At 38.5% G+C, this 21,547-nt stretch overlaps 1 pseudogene; it reads left to right on the forward strand.

Annotated features, from left to right (window-relative positions):
- Window positions 1–15,074, forward strand: part of LOC107650965 (transcription factor A, mitochondrial-like) — a 31,853-nt pseudogene extending 16,779 nt beyond the window's left edge.
- The last annotated feature ends 6,473 nt before the right edge of the window (window positions 15,075–21,547 follow it).

The raw sequence follows: 21,547 nt of genomic DNA on the forward strand, positions 1-21,547 counted from the left end.
GGGCAATTGCACTCTCTCTCTCGCCCTGAAGCCTGCTTGCAGGAGCAGGAACAGTGTTGTTACTTCCTTATAGCCTGCCTGGTTGGAATGCAGGCAGAGGGAGCAGGGGTGCAAAATCTATTCTCCTTTGTGACGCTGCATCCCAAACTCCTCCCCCCCCCCTTTTTTCCCTTAATCCAGCCACAACAAAGACTCAAAGAACCCTATAGGACACCCTCTCCCAAACATCCACATACCTGCGTCCAAATACAAAAAGACACACAAGACAAACAGCAAAAGCCAGAAGACAAATAACAAAGACATGGACACATAAACTCCCCGATCCTAGGAGCTTATCTTAAGATCTCATTTCTTGGCATGTACTTGTAAGGACCGTAAAACCTGTAAGCAAGCTGTTTGACAAACAGACTGGTTTTCTATTATTGAGACCAAGAAGTTGCAAGGAAAGGGTTAACAACCGCCCAAAAGCAGCTGGGTTTTTATCAGGAAAGAAACCTGACCTTCAGCTTTTTTTTCTGCTTCCTTTGGTTGCCTGTCAGGCCAGCAGCAGTAAAGAAAGAAACCTGATACCCGCAATTACTCATCAGTGGCCAGCTCCCTTCAGGGGCCTCTGGAGTCCTTCGGCTGGCTGCCTCTGGCTATCTGTCAGGGGCAAGCAGCCCGGCTGGCCACCCGATCCCTCCATGTGGAAAAAAAAAAAAAAAACCTCAGTGTGTCTAAAAATCACCTGGAGATCGTGGGGCATCCCCCAGTCTCTCCTAGGGGTGCAATATCTTCCCAAAAAGGGGACTGAAAAACCCCTATCCCAAACTAGACAGGGACTCGAACCCTGTCCCAAAAGTGCCAGGGTACCTGACAGAGACGCGAAATCTCATGCTCAGGGCCCTGACAGCCAGATGGAGACTTGAACTCCATACTCAGGGGCCTCAAACACCCTGAAAGTTCCGAGTGAAGGACGTGCCCTGGACCGTATTCCTTCCCCACCCCTGACCACAAACGCTTCCTCTGGGGAGCTGACTGGCCCTCTCCCGAGAGACTAAAAACTGCAGCCATGTCAGAGTCCGCACTCAGAAACAGGTGGGAGGGTCAGACCAATGCCGCGAGGCTAAGCCTCTCACCTTAGAAAAAGGCAGGCCCTCGGGCTTGGCATAGGGGCTCTTGTTTAAACCGCAAGAACAAATGCCCCACTAAGCCTTATGCCCATCAAGGGTCCTCATCTCCCCCAAACACATTCGGTCACCATTTGCACCCACAGCCACACAACACTCAGCTCACCTGAAGGTCCGGTCCAAGGCAGTGCCTTAGGCCCTCCTGCACTGGGGTTCCAAGGTGGGGGAAGCCGGCGAGCCCCCAAATGGGGGGTCTGGGAATTTACCCCCCACCAAGGAAGGATCTCAGGCAATGTAATCAGACATGGAACAGGCCCTTTATTGAAAAAAAGACTGATGTGCACATCAGTGGGAACTCTGCCGTCAGAGTTCCAAATTGCTTCTGACAGGCTGGGGTTTAAATACTTTTTCATGAATAACCTTTGTTGAAAGTTGCTTTTTGCCCCTGGGGTCTCGGTGCTGAAGCTTATCAGGGACCTTGGACAGGCCCCAGCACAGGCCCAGAGCTTATCTGTCTGTGGGGCCTTGGCATTTTTCCTGGCTGAATTTCTCAGGGCAACTTTCAATTTTGATCTCCCTCATTTCCAACTTCTTTTTCTCTTAGGGGGGCAGAGGGGGTGCCTGCCCACTGAGGCTAGATCTCCCTCATAAGCAGTATTTTTCATCAGTAAAATTTTGTATAGCTTTTCCTATGACTTGTTCTGCTATATGAGAACTTTTCTTCAGTGAAATTTTAATATCTTTTTTCATTTGGACAATTTACTAAAACACACAAAAATTCTCTCTCAAATTGCTCATCCTTCACTCTCAGTAAAGCACAGAAATCTCTTCTATTATGGGCTAATTTTCCCTCTTAATCTCAAACCACAAATGTATAAGTTTATAAAAAAGGAGGGCTATATTCAGAATTTAAGGTGATAGGGAAATATAATGTGAGTTAAATTTCTTTTAAAATAAAAGGATGCCTGGATATCATGTTGATGTAAACTTATAGCTGGCTTGGATTCTTTAAGCAGTTACTCTATTGCCCACTTCTTTTATACCCAATTCAAGGCCATTATGGCTTTCTCCCATATAATTCCCTATAATTTTATTAACCTAAGGAGATGGATAAAGGAGGACATCTAATTCTACTCTTTATAGTGGAATGGGTTCACATGCTGTACTCTAGAAGTAGATGGTTTGAGAATTATTGTTTGATATTGCTCTTCCAGACTTATAAAGAGGAAAATAGTTATAAGCAGTGTACAAAAGACTTAAAGGTGTAGATTTATCATTTAAAAAAAGACTTCCAAAAGAAGCACAATGTAAAAGCAAACTTTGAGAAGTAGTTGTGGATCTTCTTAACCACCACTGTGATGGCAATGACTGTCAGTTTGTGTGCAATTCCATGTTATCATTAACATTATTGAGTAGTAAATAATTATTACTTGAAGGAAATCTAGTATTTTGTAGCCAACTTTACCCTGAATATTATTCGCCAAAGTTCAAGTAGTGATTAGCTATGGTTTACTTTCAAAGTTATGTACTAGAACATTCAAAAGTCAATTATTGTTTTACATTCTGTAAAGTCTTATTATACTGTAAACTCCAGTGCAATAAAAAGACCATCAATACAAGGCATTATCATAAACATATTATCATGTGATTCAAAAATGATTGTCTTTTATAGATGAAAAGCATGGTGAAAATTGAGTTGCCAAATGAAAATCTAAAAGTCTTGATTTGTTTTTGAAATCTATGCATAATAAATTTCTCCAAACTTATCTTAGATTTAACAAATAACATTATCATAGCAGTAGATTAAGAAAAATGAGGGAAAGTTCATTTCACTTTTTCTCCTATTTTTTCTATATCCTGTAATTTAAAAAATGTTTTAATAAATAAAATTGCTGAGTGATGGAATTGGAAGAAACTCCAAATCTCATCTAGATCAACCCATACTAGAAGCATTAATCTCTTTCTGAAGACTTTCTAAAAGCTATATTAATCCCAAAATCATCATCAACAAAATATGGTATCACACAAGTAGTCCTAGAAATCATGAAGAATTTAAAAATCCCATGAACTCCAAGCCATTGACAAATGGAAGGAAATTAATTCAAATTTCTAGTCAATGAGTGATAATTTGTTTGGCATCTACAATAGCATAATTAAGTAGTTCTTTTAAAAATTATTTTTATTGTCATACAAAATACACTTATATACTAGTCACTATTGTAAGGTCAAACTTGTACATGACCAAAAACCCAAAATAAAAATCAAATACATTATTGTGAAAGACATCTCCAACAGTTCTTTCTCTGAAGGTGGACAGCATTGCCCATCATAAATGTCCCAGATCATTGAGGAGTAGCCAAGTTTCCACGGATAATCATCATCCAATATAACTATAATTGTATACAATATTCTCCCAGTTCTGTTCCTTTCACTCTGCATTGGTTCCTGTAGATATTTTCAGCTTTTTCTGAAATCATCTTGCTAATTATTTCTTATAACACAATAGTGTTCCATCACCAATATGTACCACAATTTGTTCAGTTTTTCCCAAATGATCAGTATCTCCTCAATTTCCAATTCTTGGCAGCTGTAAGAATTTAAATTTAGGTTTTTCTGCTAATATGAGAATTCTAAAGTAATATTGTGGTTGATAATTTAAACATATTACAGTTTAAGTCAAAATGACTTTTAGCAACTTTATTTACAAAGAGGTGGAAAGAGCGAAAATGGAAAAATGTAGATAAAAAGACAAAAAGTATTGCCTAGGTACAAATACCCTAAATTTAATTCTGTCTACAAATTGCAAATGTGAATCCAAAAAGGAATCTCACCAGAATCCACAGTCCTAAAAAGCCAAAATCTGAAGAGCCAGGAGACACTGAAGAATCCACCGAGAACCTTCAGTGCACATGAGGCTAAGACTAACAAGAATCTCACCAGAACTCACACTGAAGGGAGTGTCCTACCAAAATACCAATGAGCAGAGAGGGTCTCCTCACCAAAGAACCAAGGAAGGAATCACTCTACTCACCATCTCAGGATCCAAGGAAAGAGTCTCCTCCTCCAGTCTGACTCACTAATGCAGAATGAACTCATCAGTCCTCAGGCTGGCCTTTTTTGTTTTTTTAATAATATTTTATTTGATCATTTCCAAGCACTATTCATTAAAGACAAAGATCATTTTCTTTTCCTCCTCCCCAACCCCCATAGCCGACACGTGATTCCACTGGGTGTCACATGTGTTCTTGATTCAAAGCCATTTCTATGTTGTCAATATTTGAATTAGAGTTTCATTTAGAGTCTCTCCTCTGTCATATCCCCTCAACCGCTGTAGTCAGGTAGTTGCTTTTCCTCGGTGTTTCCACTCCCATAGTTTATCCTTTGCTTATGCATAGTGTTTTTTCTCCTAGATCCCTGCAGATTGTTCCGGGCCATTACACCCCCATCATATGTGGTTTTTTTTTCATTATTTCCCTGAATATCCTTGATCTTTTGTTATTCCAAATGAATTTTGTTATTTTTTTTCTAATTCAGTAAAGAAATATTTTGGGAGTTCAATGGGTATGGCACTAAATAGATAAATAAGTTTGGGTAGGATGGTCATTTTTATTATATTGGCTCATCCTACCCATGAGCAGTTAATGTTCTTCCAATTGTTCAAATCTAGTTTTAGTTGTGTGGAGAGTGTTTTGTAATTGTGTTCATATAGATCCTGTGTTTGTCTCGAGAGATAGATTCCCAAGTATTTTATTTTGTCTGAGGTAATTTTGAATGGGATTTCTCTTTCTAGTTCTTGATGCTGAGCTGTGTTGGAATTATATAGAAATACTGATGACTTATGTGGGTTTATTTTGTATCCTGCAACTTTGCTAAAGTTGTTGATTATTTCGATTAGCTTTTTGGTTGAATCTCTAGGATTCTTTAAGTAGACCATCATGTCATCTGCAAAGAGCGATAACTTGGTCTCCTCCTTGCCTATTTTGATGTCTTCAATTTCTTTTTCTTCTCTAATTGCCACTGCTAGTGTTTCTAGTACAATGTCAAATAGCAGAGGTGATAATGGGCATTCTTGTTTCACTCCTGATCTTATTGGGAATGCATCTAGTTTACCACCATTGCAGATGATGTTAGCTGATGGTTTTAGATATATACTGTTTATTATTTTTAGGAACAACCCTTCTATTCCTATGCTTTCTAGTGTTTTTAATAGGAATGGGTGTTGTATTATATCAAAGGCTTTTTCTGCGTCTATTGAGATAATCATGTGATTCTTGTTGGTTTGCTTGTTGATGTGGTCAATTATGTGGATGGTTTTCCTAATATTGAACCAGCCCTGCATCCCTGGTATAAATCCTACTTGATCATGGTGAATGACCCTTCTGATCACTTGCTGGAGTCTCTTTGCTAGTATCCTGTTTAAGATTTTTGCATCTATATTCATTAGGGAGATTGGTCTATAGTTTTCTTTCTCTGTTTTTGACCTGCCTGGCTTTGGAATCACTACCATGTTTGTGTTGTAAAAGGAGTTTGGTAGAACTCCCTCTTTGCTTATTATGTCAAATAGTTTGTATACTATTGGGATTAACTGTTCTCTGAATGTTTGATAGAATTCACTGGTGAATCCATCAGGCCCTGGGGAGTTTTTCTTAGGAAGTTCTTTGATGGCTTGTTGGATTTCAATTTCTGATATGGGATTATTTAAGAATTCTATTTCCTCTTCTGTTAGTCTACGCAGTTTGTATTTTTGTATATATTCATCCATATCACCTAAATTGGTGTATTTATTGCCATATAATTGGGCAAAGTAATTTCTAATGGTTGCCTTAATTTCCTCTTTATTGGAGGTGCTGTCCCCCTTTTCATCTTTGATACTGTTAATTTGCTTTTCTTTCTTCCTTTTTTAATTAGATAGACCAATACTTTGTCTATTTTGTTTGTTTTTTCAAAGTACCAGCTTCTTGTCTTATTTATTAAATCAATAGTTCTATCACTTTCAATTTTATTAATTTCTCCCTTAATTTTTAGGATTTCTAGTTTGGTTTTCTGCTGGGGGGTTTTAATTTGATCGCTTTTGAGTTTTTTCATTTGCATTTCCAATTGATTGATCTCTGCTCTCCCTAGTTTGTTGATATATGCACTCAGGGATATGAATTTACCTCTGATTACCGTTTTGGCTGCATCCCAAAAGGTTTGAAAGGATGTCTCGCCATTGTCATTTTCCTCAATAATATTATTAATTGTTTCTATGATTTCTTCTCTAACTAAACGATTTTGGAATATCATATTGTTTAATTTCCAATTAGTTTTTGATTTGATTTTCCATGTACCTTTACTGATCATTATTTTTATTGCCTTGTGATCTGAGAAGCCTGCATTTATTATTTCTCCTTTTCTGCATTTGTGTACTATGTTTTTGTGACCTAATGTATGGTCAATTTTTGTGAATGTGCCATGTGGTGCTGAGAAGAAGGTGTATTCCTTTTTATCCCTATTTATTTTTCTCCATATGTCTATTAATTCTAATTTTTCTAAGATTTCATTCACTTCTTTCACCTCTTTCTTATTTATTTTTTGGTTTGATTTATCTAAATTTGATAATGGTTGGTTTAAGTCTCCCACTAATATGGTTTTACTGTCTATTTCTTCCTTCAATTATCCTAGTTTCTCCATTAGAAATTTAGGTGCTATATTATTTCATGCATACATGTTGATTAGTGATATTTCCTCATTATCTAAAGTCCCTTTTAACAAAATATAATTACCTTCCCTATCCCTTTTAATCAGGTCTATTTTTGCTTTGGCTTAATCAGATATCATGATTACCACTCCTGCCTTCTTTCTGTCAGTTGAGGCCCAGAAGGTCTTACTCCATCCTTTAATTCTGACCTTGTGGGTGTCAACCCACCTCATGTGTGTTTCTTGAAGACAACATATGGTAGGGTTTTGGATTCTAATCCATTCTGCTATTCGTCTACATTTTATGGGTGAGTTCATCCCATTCACATTCAAAGTTATGACTGTCATTTGTGGACTCCCTGGCATTTTGATATCCTTCCCTGGTTCTAACTTTTTCTTCTTCAGCTCTACCTTTTAGTCCAGTGATTTACTTTAAATTGGTCCCCCTTGTCCCCTCCCTTGATATATTTCCCTTTTTAGTCCCTCCCTTTTTTTTCTCCCTCCCCTTCCCCCCTTTCTTTTCCTCCCCTTTTGTTTTCCCTGTCCCCCTCCCCCCCTTGGTTTTCCCTTCTCCCTACCCTTGTTGGGTAAGATAGAATTCAAGATCCCAATGGATCTGGATGTTTTTACCTCTCAGAGTTGATTTCCCTGAGAGTAAGGTTTAAGTAAAAACTCTCTTCCTCTCCTTCTTATAAGAGTTTTCTTCCCCTCCCCTTCCCATGTGAATCTTTGTGTGAGAATGATTATTTTATTTGGTCTTTTTTTCCCCCTATTTACACATTACACTTTCCCCACATGTTAGTATACATAGATTGATATAAATGTTGTCCTTATAGAAGAGAGTTTGAGTAAAAGAAGATAACATTTTTCTCCTTTTCCTTTTCCTTAATATTTACCTTTTCAGGTATTCCATGTTATTTGATTTTCGATATCGAACTTTCCACAGTGCTCTGGTCTTTTCATTGCAAAAAGTTGGAAATCTTCTATTTTGTTGAATGCCCATACTTTCCCTTGGAAGTATATAGTCAGTTTTGCTGGATAGCTGATTCTTGGTTGAAGACCCAGCTCTCTTGCCTTTCTTTATATCATGTTCCATGCCTTACGATCATTCAGAGTGGAACTTGCAAGGTCTTGTGTGACCCTGATTGGCATTCCTTTATATTTAAATTGTCTTTTTCTGGCTTCTTGCAGGATTTTTTTCTTTTGTTTGAGAGTTTTGGAATTTGGCAATTACATTCCTGGGAGTTGTCTTTTGGGGGTTTAGTGTAGAGGGTGTTCTGTGAGCTCTGTCCGTGGCTGTATTGCCCCCTTGTTCTAGAATCTCTGGGCAATTTTCTTTGATTATCTCTTGTATTACGATGTCGAGTTTGCTGTTTATTTCTGGCTTTTCTGGAAGTCCAATTATTCTTAAATTATCTCTTCTCCCTCTATTTTCCAAATCTGTCACTTTGTCAGTGAGATATTTTATGTTCTCTTCTAATTTCTTGGTCTTTTGGTTTTGCTTTATTAGTTCTTGCTTTAAAGCCTGGTTTTCCTTTTCACTTTGGTCAAACTGGTTTTGTAGATGCGTGAATTTCTTTTGCATTATTTCCCACTTTTCCTCCCAGAAGGCTTCCATCTTTTTGATCATTTCAGATTCAAATTCTTCATGGGTTCGTGGAGAGTTTCCATTTCCTTTGGAAGGTTTCGAAGCATTTGCTTGTGTTTCCTCCTCTATCTCCTCTGTGTTTTGTATTTTTTGCTACATAGAATGTGTCCAAAGTCGCCCCCTTCTTCTTGTTTATTTTTTTTTTGAATTTTGGTACTTTTGTGCTTCTGTGGAGTTTGCCATCTCTATCTGAGTGGTGGGGGGGATTAGCTTTTCTTATCGCTGTCTGGTGTTCAGAGGTTTTAACCCTAGGCAGATTGTCCATTCTATGCAGTTGTTGTTCTGTCTTCCCAGGAAGCCAAGAGTTGCTGGTGTGTCCCTGTTACTGCCCTCCTCTCCTCAGCACCCTCCTGATGCTTCTCGGTTGCCTTACTTCCATGCTCTAAGCCTAGCTTGGCCCTTGTTCCTGTGCCTTAGCCGGCCAGCACCTGCACTCTTTGGGGGGAGGGGCCGCGGCTTACCGGAGCTCTGAGGACTCCTATTGAGATTAGCTTTCCCTGGGTTGAATTTAGTATGCCTTGAGGCAGGGACTTTTTTCGTGAGACGGATCCAGCCAGGGGGTTACAAGCTCCCCCCTCTCTCTCTGTTTCCCTGCTGTCTGGGTGCCCCCTCGACTGGGTTTGGTTGTTTTCAGGATGTGGCCTTCAGAATAGCTGGCTCCCGAGGCCCTTTTGCCAGTCCTGAGGGTTGCTGTTGTTTCAGAAGACCCTGCTCTCTGAGGAGGAGGGGCCGCGGCTTCCCTGGGCTCAGGGTGAGGGCTCTTGATAAGAAGATTAGCTTTCCCTGGGATGAACTGAGATTCGGATGGAAGGTTCCAGCCAGGGGGTTACGAGCTCCCCCGTCTCTCTCTGTTTCCCTGCTGTCTGGGTGCCCCCCATGACTGGGTCAGGTTGTTTTCAAGGTGCGGCCTTCAGAATAGCCGGCCCTGGGGTGCTTTTGTCAGCCCTGCGGGTTACTGTTGTTTCCGAAGACCCTGCTCTCTGAGGGGGAGGGGCCATGGCTTCCTGTAGCTCTGGGCAAGGGCTCCTGATAAGAAGATTAGCTTTCCCTGAATTGAATTGAATGTGCCCTGAGGCAGGGACTTGAGACTTGGATGGAGGGATCCAGCCAGGGGGTTACAAGCTCTCCCCCCCCCCTCTGTTTCCCTGTTGTCTAGGCGCCCCCTCAACTGGGTTAGGTTATTTTCAGGATGTAGCCTTCAGAATAGCCAGCTCCCGAGGCCCTTTTGCCAGTCCTGAGGGTTGCTGTTGTTTCAGAAGACCCTGCTCTCTGAGGAGGAGGGGCCGCGGCTTCCTGGAGCTCCGAGGGCTCCTCCCAGGGGGTTAAGAGCTCCTGTGTCTCTCTGTTTCCCTGCTGTCTGGGTGCCCCTTCGACTGGGTTAGGTTGTTTTCAGGAAGCGGCCTTCAGAATAGCAGGCCGTGGGGCTCTGAGGTTGCCTCTGCTGCCTCAGACTTGGACTCAGAGCTCTGGGTTGGGGGGATGGGTCCTAGGACCTTCCTTCTGCCTACCCCTTAGGTTCGAGTGGTTTCAGGTTCTGGCTTTGGGGGAGGGGGGCTGTACCTTTTGATCCAGGTCCAGGTCCAGGAGAAGGACTCCCGGGTCTATGCTGTTGATCGTTTTGAATTTCGGTGCCCTAGGAGCATTTGGTTTGAGATCGGTAAGGAAGGGTTTCAGGAGATCTGAACTTTAGCTTTCTCTAAGCCGCCATCTTGACCTTAACCCTCAGGCTGGCCTTTTTAAAGCAGTTTTCTTAAAGTCACTTCCTGTCTCTCCCCTCACTTTATGGGAATCATTCAATTAAGTTCTTGATTTGTTTAGCTAAAAATAGACAATGGGAAAGTTAATCTTCACACCACTACAAAAAAGAGCTGCTTTAAATATGTTTGTACAAGAAGGTCCTTTCCCCTTTTTTATGATCTCTTCATGATACAGAGTCAGTAGTGGTATTACTGGATCAAAGGGTAAGCTCAGTTTTATAGCCCTTTGGGCATAGTTCTAAATTGTCCTCCAGAATGGTTGGATCAGCTCACAACTCCACCTACAATGCATTAGTGTACGAATTTTACCACATACTTTCCAACATTTACCACTTTTCTTTAATGCCATATTGTCCAAGGTGTGCAGCGGTACCTCAGTGAACAACCAGTCCTTATTAAATTTATACCAGGTCAAATTTTTTTTAAATATGTTAACCCAAGAAATAACAACAAATATACTTGGAACAGAGGTTGCTTAAATATCTTTCCCACAATGTATGCTTAGTCTCTATTAACAGTTATAGCCCACTGTGGGTATATGGAAATGGTTTGAAAGATAATGGGAAAAAAGAAAGAAAAAATGCATTTATTAAGCCATTAATATGTACCAGGCTCAATGCTAAGCACTGGAAATCCAAAAAAGAGAAAGAAACCTATTTTCTGCCCTCAAAAAAGCTTACTTGTTTTCTCATTTCAAAAGACTACACAAAAAGCTACCCAAAAAGCAGATTAGTGAAATGATGAAATTATTGGACATAGGGATATGATTTTAAAGTCCAGAAAGACAGAGACAGGAGTAGGAAGGGAATGAAGATAGGGTAGCCTGGGCCACCTTTAAAATGAAGACCACAGTAAGAATTCAATATGGGAGTGGGGGTGGAACCAAGATTAGGAGCACCTAAAGCCTAAACCTCACTGATAATCATTCCAAACCAAAATTTGCATCATGATTCAAAGAAAACAGAAATTCAAACCCAAAAAGAAGTCACAAGACACTCCTACTGAAAACAACTTGAAATGTAGGCACAATATGTCTATTTTCATGGGTTAAGGGAGAGACAGACTGACTAAACATCCTCCCCCACCCAGAGCTGAGACCTGCAATAAGACTGGCTGACTGTGTGAGCCCCAGGCAAAGACCACAGCCACAAGGGTTTGCCTCTAATCCACTACACATCCTCCAGGGCTCCGACAAGGACTGGAAGGGAGGAACTTGCAGGTAGGCACATGGCTGGACACACTATACCTGCTGGTTATAGTGAAAAATTTGCCCCAGGACAGGACACTTCAGCAGGCTAGGTAAACCTGCTGAATTCACCAGCTGAATCCAGTATACCAGCAGAAGATTGAGAAAAGAGAAGATTAAGCCTCAGGGCATAATAGCTTAAACACTGTGGTTCAGTAAATCAACAGAAGGGCAAGTCTAGATAGTTGATAGGTTTGGGAAAAAATAAATAAAATGAGTAAACAAGAGGAAAAAAAGATAAAATTGAAAGTTTCTATGGAGTTATGGACCAAAGAACAGAAAGAATGGCTGAGTATAAGACCCAGAAAACATTAAGCAAGCCTAAAAAAATAACCCAGGGAATAGGATACACTGTGGTATAATCGAACGTAATGGACTTCTCCATTAGTGGCGGTGTAATGAACAATTTGCAGGGATCTAGGAGAAAAAAGCACTATTCATAAGCAAAGGATAAACTATGGGAGTAGAAACACCGAGGAAAAGCAACTGCCTGAATACAGCGGTTGAGGGGACATGACAGGAGAGACTCTAAATGAACACTCTAATGCAAATATTATCAACATAGCAATGAGTTCAAATCAAGAAAACATGTAATGCCCAGTGGATTTATGCATCGGCTATGGGGGGTGGCGGGGAGGAAAAGAAAATGATCTATGTCTTTAATGAATAATGCTTGGAAATGATCAAATAAAATATTAAAAATTTTTTTTAATTAAGTAAATTTAGAACATTATTCCTTGGTTGCAAAAATCATATTATTTCCCTCCCTCCCCTTTTCCCACCCTTCCCATAGATGACATTCAATTTCACAGGGTATTGCATATGTCCTTAATCAAAACCTGTTTTCATGTTGTTGGAGTTTGCATTAGGATGTTCATTTAGAGTCTACCTCACCAGCCATATCCCCTCAACCCATGTATTCAAGCAGTTGTTTTTCTTCTGTGTTTCTACTACCACAGTTGTGGATAATGTTTTTCCTTATAAGTTCCTCCAAGTTGTTCAGGATCACTGCATTGCCACTAATGTAGAAGTCTATTACATTCTTTTGTACCACAGTATATCAGTCTCTGTGTACAATGCACTCCTAGTTCTGCTCCTCTCACTCTGCATCAATTCCTGGAGGATATTCCAGTTCCCATGGAATTCCTCCACTTTATTATTCCTTTGAGGACAATAGTATTCCATCACCAACAAACACCACAATTTGTTCAGTCATTCCCGAATTGGAGGGCAACCCCTCATTTTCCAATTTTTGGCCACCACAAAGAACAAAGCTATTCGTGTAGAAGTCTTTTCCCTTACTATCTCTTTGGGGTACAAACCCAGCAGTGCTATGGATGGATCAAAGGGAAGACAGTCTTTTAACACACTTTGGGCATAGTTCCAAATCGCCCTCCAGAATGGTTGGATCAATACACAACTCCACCAGAAATATATTCATATCCCTACTTTGCCACATCCCCTCCAGCATTCATTACTTTCCATTGCTGTCATGTTAGCCAATCTGCTAGGTGTGAGGTGATACCTTTGAGTTGTTTTGATTTTCATGTCTCTGATTATGAGAGATTTAGAACACTTCTTCATGTGCTTATTAATAGTTTTGATTTCTTTATCTGAGAACTGCCTATCCATGTCCCTTGCCCATTTATGAATTAGAGAATGGCTTGATTTTATGTACAATTGGTGTAGCTCTTTATGAATTTGAGTAATAAGAACTTTGTCAGAGGTTTTCATTAGAAAGATTGTTTCCCAATTTGTTCCTTCTCTTCTAATTTTGGTTGCCTTCATTTTGTTTGTACAAAAAGTTTTTAATTTGATGTAATCAAAATCATTGATTTTACATTTCATCATTTTTTCTAGCTCTTGCTTGGTTTTAAAGTCTTTCCTTTCCCAAAGATCTTACATGTATACTATTCTGTGTTCACTTAATTTGCTGATAGTTTCCTTCTTTATGTTCAAGTCATCACCCATTCTGAGTTTATCTTGGTGTAGGGTGTGAGGTATTGATCCAGACCTAATCTCTCCCACACTGTCTTCCAATTTTCCCAGCAGTTTTCGTCAAATACTGGATTTTGGTCCCAAAAGCTGGGATCTTTGGGCTTATCATAGACTGTCTTGTTGAGGTCATTTACCCCAAGTCTAATCCACTGATCCTTCTTTCTGTCTCTTAGCCAGTACCAAATTGTTTTGATAACCACTGCTTTATAGTATCGTTTCAGATCTGGGAGTGCAAGTCCTCCTTCCTTTGCATTTTTTTTTCATGATTTCCCTGGATATCCTCAATCCATTGTCCTTCCAAATGAATTTTGTTATTTTATAACTTTGTTTTTTCTGATACAAAAACGTTTTTTTTGGTAGTTCAAAGGGTATGGCACAAAATAAGTAAATTAATTTAGAAAGGATGCTCACAAGACATTCGATTTGTAATGGATCGGCAACCCCAATTTAAGGAACAAAATCCAGATTTGAAGAACACAGAAGTAATTAGGATGCTTGCTCAAGTCTGGAGAGAGCTTCCAGCATCAGAGAAGAAAGTATATGAAGATGCTACCAAGGCAGATTTTAAAGTAAACCAAGAACAGGACTCTAAACATAAAGCAGAGCTCAATGTTGGTGAAAAAAGAAATTTGAAAAAAGAGAAGTGGCGAAAAAAGGCTAGAAAAGAAATAGTAAAGAAAAAAAGAGAGTTAACAGTCTTTGGAAAACCCAAAAGACCTCACTCAGGTTATAATATTTTCATTTCTGAACACTTTAAGGAATCACGGGGACTTCCACCACAGGAAATGATGAAGATTTTAAAGGGTGGAAAAATCTGTCAACACCTCGAAAGCAGGTATACATGTAACTTGCTGAAGATGATCAAATTCGTTATACAAATGAAATTAAATCGTGGGAAGAAATAATGATTGAAATTGGACGGGAAGATCTTTTACGCTTTAGGAAACTAAAAGACAAAATTGGAAAAGGCCTTGAAGATATCTATTGATATTTGTATCTTCATAGTGAATATGAGAAATATTCAAGAAACCAATCAGGTCTCTCACTACACAGAACTGTGGCAAAATTTCTAAAAATCATGCTGATGAACATTTTATATTAATCCATTTTTGTTAAAACATGGACTTCAGCCAGTATGCTGACATATTTTGTATTAGCACCAAGTTGTGGATACTCAACTGGTATATATTCAGTACAGATTCAGAAAAGGTTTGGTTTTAGAACTACTGAATACCAATAAAAGTCATCAAGGTGTAAGAGGAATTAATTTATCCTTTCTTAGATAAGGATAAATCAAACTGTGAAATATTTTTGATACTGGATGACAACTCTGGAGAAAGTATTTTTTGTTTCCTAATGAGGAAACAAGCACTTGCTTTCCTCAGATTGTCTTAAATTATAAAAGCCACAGTGTTCTAAGCTATCACTGTTGTGTATTTTTAAAGAATAAGGGATTGACCTAGGTGAATTTCAATACCTAGGAAAGTTCTATTTCCTAGATAATAATAGCTCATATAGTATTCCAGGATGATGAGTACATACAATTGCTGATTTCATTTATGGCTTTTTAAGAAACTTCTGAAGGATTTGTAAGGTTTTGCATCCTTTTTTTTTTGTAAAGTAAAAAATTATGTATCCACTGTGCATATTGATGTTTCTATTGAAGAAAAAAATCATCTAATGTGCTCCAAAAATAAAAAAAAAATTTGTACAAACAAAACCAATGCAACCAAAATTAGAGGAAGTCACCAAATTGGGGGAAAAATCTTCATAACAAAAACCTCTGACAAAGTTCTAATTACTCAAATTTATGAGGAGCTAAATCAATTGTACAAAAAATCAAGCCGTTCTCCAATTGATAATTGGGCAAGGAAAATGAATAGGCAATTTTCAGATAAAGAAATCAAAGCTATCAATAAGTACATGAAAAAGTGTTCTACGTCTCTTATAGTTAGATAAATACAAATTTAAAAAAACTGAGGTATATAAGGATGATATGAGAAATTAAGTCTTGTCATATTAGTTTAATGATACAAAGTACAGAATCTGGCTTGAGGAAGAATTGGAGTTTCAAACAGAGCTGAGACAGTGTGTCAATTTCAAGTCTAAAGGTTTTTCTGTGACAGTGGCTCTTGGGGGGACAGTTGGTCTCTGGCAGTTGGCAAAGTCAGACTCTTTCTTTGAGGGCTTGGAGGAGGTAACCTCTCCCTCTCCCTCTCCTTCTTCCTCTCTCTCTCTCTCTCTCTCTCTCTCACACACACACACACACACACACACACACACACACACACACACACACACACTATCTATTGCTGTTTTTGTAAATTGTTTTAACTCTGAGAAGACAAAAGAAAGACCTGGTCTTTGTTTTGGACTCTGAGTCTGCTAAGGCTCAGAGTCCTAACTTTATTCTTGCTGAAGCTCAGACAGCTAGCCTTTGTTATTTTATAACTTAGAAACAAAGTTAAGAATTACATACTTTCACTTCCAGGTAAGCATGGCTGTAGAGTAGACATGGCCGGCTTCCTCTCCTCAGACCCAACAGCACAGATGACCTCAAAAGATGCCCCCCAAAAGAAAAACAACCATCCTCATAAGAACAGAGAGACCCCACACTAAGGCACAGCACTGAAGAAAGGTGGGACTTCGGCATTTCCACAATATAAGGGAAAGAAAAGCTGACCCACCCTCCCTGCACCTACCATGCCAATAGAGCCAGAGTTTAATTCTGGCACTGGCCAGAATCAACAAGTGAGGGAGGGGCACCCCAGGACTGAACAACGGGGAGCCCCAGGTCTGGGGACAGGAGTAAGACCACCAAGAACCCCCTCCTGTGAGTAGTAAAACCTGAAACCCTGGCAGGTGGGCAAGGGGAACTGAGATCGTTGGCGCCCAGAACTAGCATGCTATAATCAATGAGAGTGTGAAGGGATCTCCTGAAGTGACCAAGGGGGCAACCCCAGGTCTTGGGAGTTAATTAAAAACACCAAATATCCACATCTGAGAGGAGTAACACCCAAAACACCACCAGGAAGGGGAGGGCAGAACCTGGGCTTCCCCAGGAAGACAGCGCAGTTGAGGAGAATGGACAATTTGCCTGTGGCTAAAGTCTCGATTGATCATTACACCCATACACTGAGAGCCAGCCCTCCTCACTCAGATTTCTGAATGGAAAGGGGAGAGAAAAAACATAGAGATGGCAAACAGTGCACAGGAGGAACAGCCTCCAAACACCAAGAAAAGCAAGAAGAAGGGGATGACTTTGGACACATTTTATGGAGCAAAAATACAAAATACAGAGGAAATAGAAGAGGAAACACAAACAAATGCTCCAAAACCTTCCAAGAGAAATGGAAATTCTCCACAAGCTCTTGAAGAATTTAAATTGGAAATTATTTTTAAAATGTAAGCTTTCTGGCAGGAAAAGTGGGAAATAATACAAAAGGCACTCAGCTATCTAAGGGACCAAAATATGCAAATGCAGAAACAGCTCGAAGCCTCAAAAACAGGTCAGAACAAACTGGAAAGGAAAACCAGTTTTTAAAGGTCAGAATCCGGCAACTAGAAGACAATGATCTTTCAAAAGAGCAAGAATTAATAAAGCAAAGTCAAAAGGCTAAGGAATTAGAAGATAACCTTGTCTCACTGACAAGGTGAAAGACCTGGAAAACGGAGGAAGGAGAGACAATCTGAGAATCATTGACCTACCAGAAAAGCCAGAAATAAATGGTAATCTTGACCTTATAATACAAGATATCATCAAGGAAAACTGCCTGGAGATTCTAGAACAACAGGACAAAATATGTATTGAAAGAATTCACAGAAAACCCACTACACTAAATCCCCAAAAGACAATTCCCAGGAATGTAATTGCCAAATTCCAAAGCTTCCAAGCAAAAGAAAAAATCTTACAAGAAGCCAGAAAAAAAGACAATTTAGATATAAAGGAATACCAATCAGGGTCACACAGGACCTAGCAATTTCCACTCTGAATGACCATAAGTCCTGGAACATGATATAAAGAAAGGCAAGAGAGCTGGGTCTTCAACCAAGAATCAGCTATCCATCAAAACTGACTATACATTTCCAGGGGAAAGTATCGACATTCAACAAAATACAAGATTTCCAAGTATTCGTAAAGAAAAGACCAGAGCTCTGTGAAAAGTTTGAAATTCAAACACAAAGAGCAATAGAAACATGAAAAGGTAAATATGAAAGAAAGGGAAAAGGAGAAAAATGCTATCTTTTTCTTTTATTCAAACTCTCTTCTATAAGAACTACATTTAAATCAAATTATATATATATATATATATACATATATACATATATATTTGTAATATGTGGGGAAATGTAATGTGTAACTCTCAAAAATTGTATGCATCATTAGAGTAGTAAGAAGAATCACGCATAGGGAAAGTTTGGGGCATCAAGATGAAACAGAGAAAGGGGAGGAAGAAAGAAAAAGGGAGGGGGGGAATCGTCGATGGTACTAAGATATACTCCAAGAAATAGAAAAAAAACTAAATAGAATAATCTTTCTCACACAAAGATACACATGGGAGGGAGAGGGGAAGAATTCTCCTATAAGAAGGAGAAGAAGAGAGTTTTTACTTAAACCTTACTCTCAGTGAAATCAACTCTGAGAGGGAAGAGCATCTAGATCCATTGGGATCTTGAATTCTATCTTATCCAAAGGGTAAAGGAGAAAGGAAAACCAAGGGGAGCAGAGGGGGAGGGAACACAAAAAGAGAGGAAAGGAGAGGGGGGAGGGAAAGGGAACAAAAAGGGAGGGGTAGAAAGAGAAGCATATCAAGGGAGGGGACAAGGGGGACTGATTTAAAGTAAATCAATGGTTTAAAAGGTTATAGCTAAAGAAGAAAGATCAGAATTAGGGGAGGATATCAAAATGCCAGGGAATCCACAAGTGAAAATGATAACTTTGAACATGAACGGGATGAACTCACCCATAAAATATAGACGAATAGCAGAATGGATTAGAATCCAAAACCCTACCATATGCTGTCTTCAAGAAACAAACAAGAGGTGAGTACTCACAAGGTCAGAATTAAAGTATGGAGTAAGACCTTTTGGGCCTCAACTGATAGAAAGAAGTCAGGTATTGCAATCATGATATCTGACAAAGCCAAAGCAAAAAATAGACCAGATTAAAATGAATAAGGAAGGTAAATATATTCTGTTAAAAGGGACTTTAGAAAATGAGGAAATATCAGTAATCAACATGTACGCACCAAATAGTATAGCACGCAAATTTCTAATGGAGAAACTAGGAGAATTGAAGGAAGAAATAGACAGTCAAACCATATTAGTGGGAGATCTGAACCAACCACTATCAAATTTAGATAAATCAAATCAAAAAAAGAAATAAGAAAGAGGTAAAAGAAGTGGGTGAAATCTCAGAAAAAAATAAAGTTAACAGACATAAGGAGAAAAATAAATAGGGAAAAAAGGAATACACCTTCTTCTCAGCACCACATGGCACATTCACAAAGATTGACCATACACTAGGTCACAGAAACATGGCATACAAATGCAGAAAAGCAGAAATAATAAATGCAGCCTTTTCAGATCACAAGGCAATAAAAATAATGATCAGTAAGGGTACGTGGAAAGCAAAATAAAAAATTAATTGGAAATTAAATAATATAATACTGCAAAATCAGTTATTTAGAGAAAAAATCATAGAAACAATTAATAATTTCATTGAGGAAAATTACAAGGTGAGATATCCTTTCAAACCTCATAGGATGCAGCCAAAGTAGTACTCAGAGGAAAATTCATATCCCTGATTGCATATATTAACAAACTAGGGAGAGAAGAGATCAATTAATTGGAAAAGCAAATCAAAAATCTTGAAAGCGAACAAATTAAAAACCCCCAGAAGAAAACCAAACTAGAGATCCTAAAAACTAAGGGAGAAATTAATAAAACTGAAAGAGATAGAACTATTGAACTATTACATAAGACTAGAAGCTGGTACTTTGAGAAAACAAACAAAATAGGCAAAGTACTGGTCAATCTAATTAAAAAAGGAAAGAAGAAAAGCAAATTAACAGCATCAAAGATGAAAAGGGGGAACTCACCTGCAATGAAGAGGAGATTAAGGCAATCATTAAAATCTACTCTGCCCAACTATATGGCAATAAATATACCAATCTAGGCGATATGGATGAATATTTACAAAAATAAAAATTGCCTAGACTAACTGAAGAAGAAATAGAATTCTTAAATAATCCCATATCAGAAAAAGAAATCCAACAGGTCATCAATGAACTCCCTAAGAAAAAATCCCCAGGGCCTGATGGATTCACAAGTGAATTCAAAGAACATTCAAAGAACAGCTAATCCCAATACTATGCAAACTATATGACATAATAAGTAAAGAGGGAACTCTACCAAATTCCTTTTATGACACAAACATGGTATTGATTCCAAAGTCAGGCAGGTCAAAAACAGAGAAAGAAAACTATAGACCAATCTCCCTAATGAATATAGATGCAAAAATCTTAAATACGATACTAGCAAAAAGACTCCAGCAAGTGATCAGGAGGGTCATTCACCATGATCAAGTAGGATTCATACCAGGAATGCAGGGCTGGTTCAATATTAGGAAAACCATCCACATGATTGACCATATCAGCAATCAAACCAACAAAAATCACATGATTATCTCAATAGAGGCAGAAAAAGCCTTCGATAAAATACAACACACATTCCTATTAAAAACACTAGAAAGCATAGGAGTAGAAGGGTCATTCCTTAAAATACTAAACAGTATATATCTAAAACCATCAGCTAACATCATCTGCAATGGGGATAAATTAGATGCATTCCCAATAAGATCAGGAGTGAAACAAGGATGTCCATTATCACCTTTATTGTTTAACATTGTACTAGAAACACTAGCAGTAGCAATTAGAAAAGAAAAAGAAATCTAAGGCATTAAAATAGACAAGGAGGAGACCAAGTTATCGATCTTTGTGGATGATATGATGGTCTACTTAAAGAATCCTAGGGAATCAACAAAAAAACTTATTGAAATAATCAACAACTTTAGCAAAGTTGCAGGATACAAAATAAACCCGCATCAGTCATCTGCATTTCTACATATTTCCAAAACAGCTCAGCAGCAAGAATTAGAAAGAGAAATCCCATTCAAAATCACCTTAGACAAAATAAAATACTTGGGAATCTATCTCCTGAGACAAACACAGGAACTATATGAACACAACTATAAAACACTCTCCACACAATTAAAACTAGACCTAAGCAATTGGAAAAAACATTAACTGCTCATGGGTAGGAGGAGCCAATATAATAAAAATGACCATCCTACCCAAATTTATCAATCTATTTAATGCCATACTCATTGAACTTCCAAAATATTTTTTACTGATTTAGAAAAAAACATAACAAAGTTCATTTGGAAGAATAAAGGATCAAGGATATCCAAGGAAATAATGAAAAAAAAAATACAAAGGAAGGGGGCCTCGCAGTCCCAGATCTCAAACTATATTACAAATCAGTTGTCATCAAAACAATTTGGTACTGGCTAAGAGACAGAAAGGAGGATCAGTGGAATGGACTTGGGGTAAGTGACCTCAGCAAGACAGTCTATGACAAACCCAAAGACCCCAGTTTCTGGGACAAAAACCCAATATTTGACAAAAACTGCTGGGTAAACTGGAAGACAATGTGAGAGAGATTAGATTTGGATCAATACCTCACACCCTACACCAAGATAAACTCAGAATGGGTGAATGACTTGAACATAAAAAGGAAACTATAAGCAAATTAGGTGAACACAGAATAGTATGCATGTCAGACCTGTGGAAAGGGAAAGACTTTAAAACCAAGCAAGACATAGAAAGAGTCACAAAATGTAAAATAGACAGTTTTGATTACATCAAAATTAAAATGTTTCTCTACAAACAAAACCAATATAACCAAAATGAGAAGGGAAGCAACAAATTGGGGAATAATCTTCATAACAAAAACCTCAGAAAAGTTCTAATTACTCAATTTTATAAAGAACTAAATCAATTGTTCAAAAAAATCAAGCCATTCTACAGTTGATAAATGGGCAAGGACATGA

Source organism: Monodelphis domestica, chromosome 1, assembly GCF_027887165.1.
Source record: "Monodelphis domestica isolate mMonDom1 chromosome 1, mMonDom1.pri, whole genome shotgun sequence".
Classification (NCBI taxonomy): Eukaryota; Metazoa; Chordata; class Mammalia; order Didelphimorphia; family Didelphidae; genus Monodelphis; species Monodelphis domestica.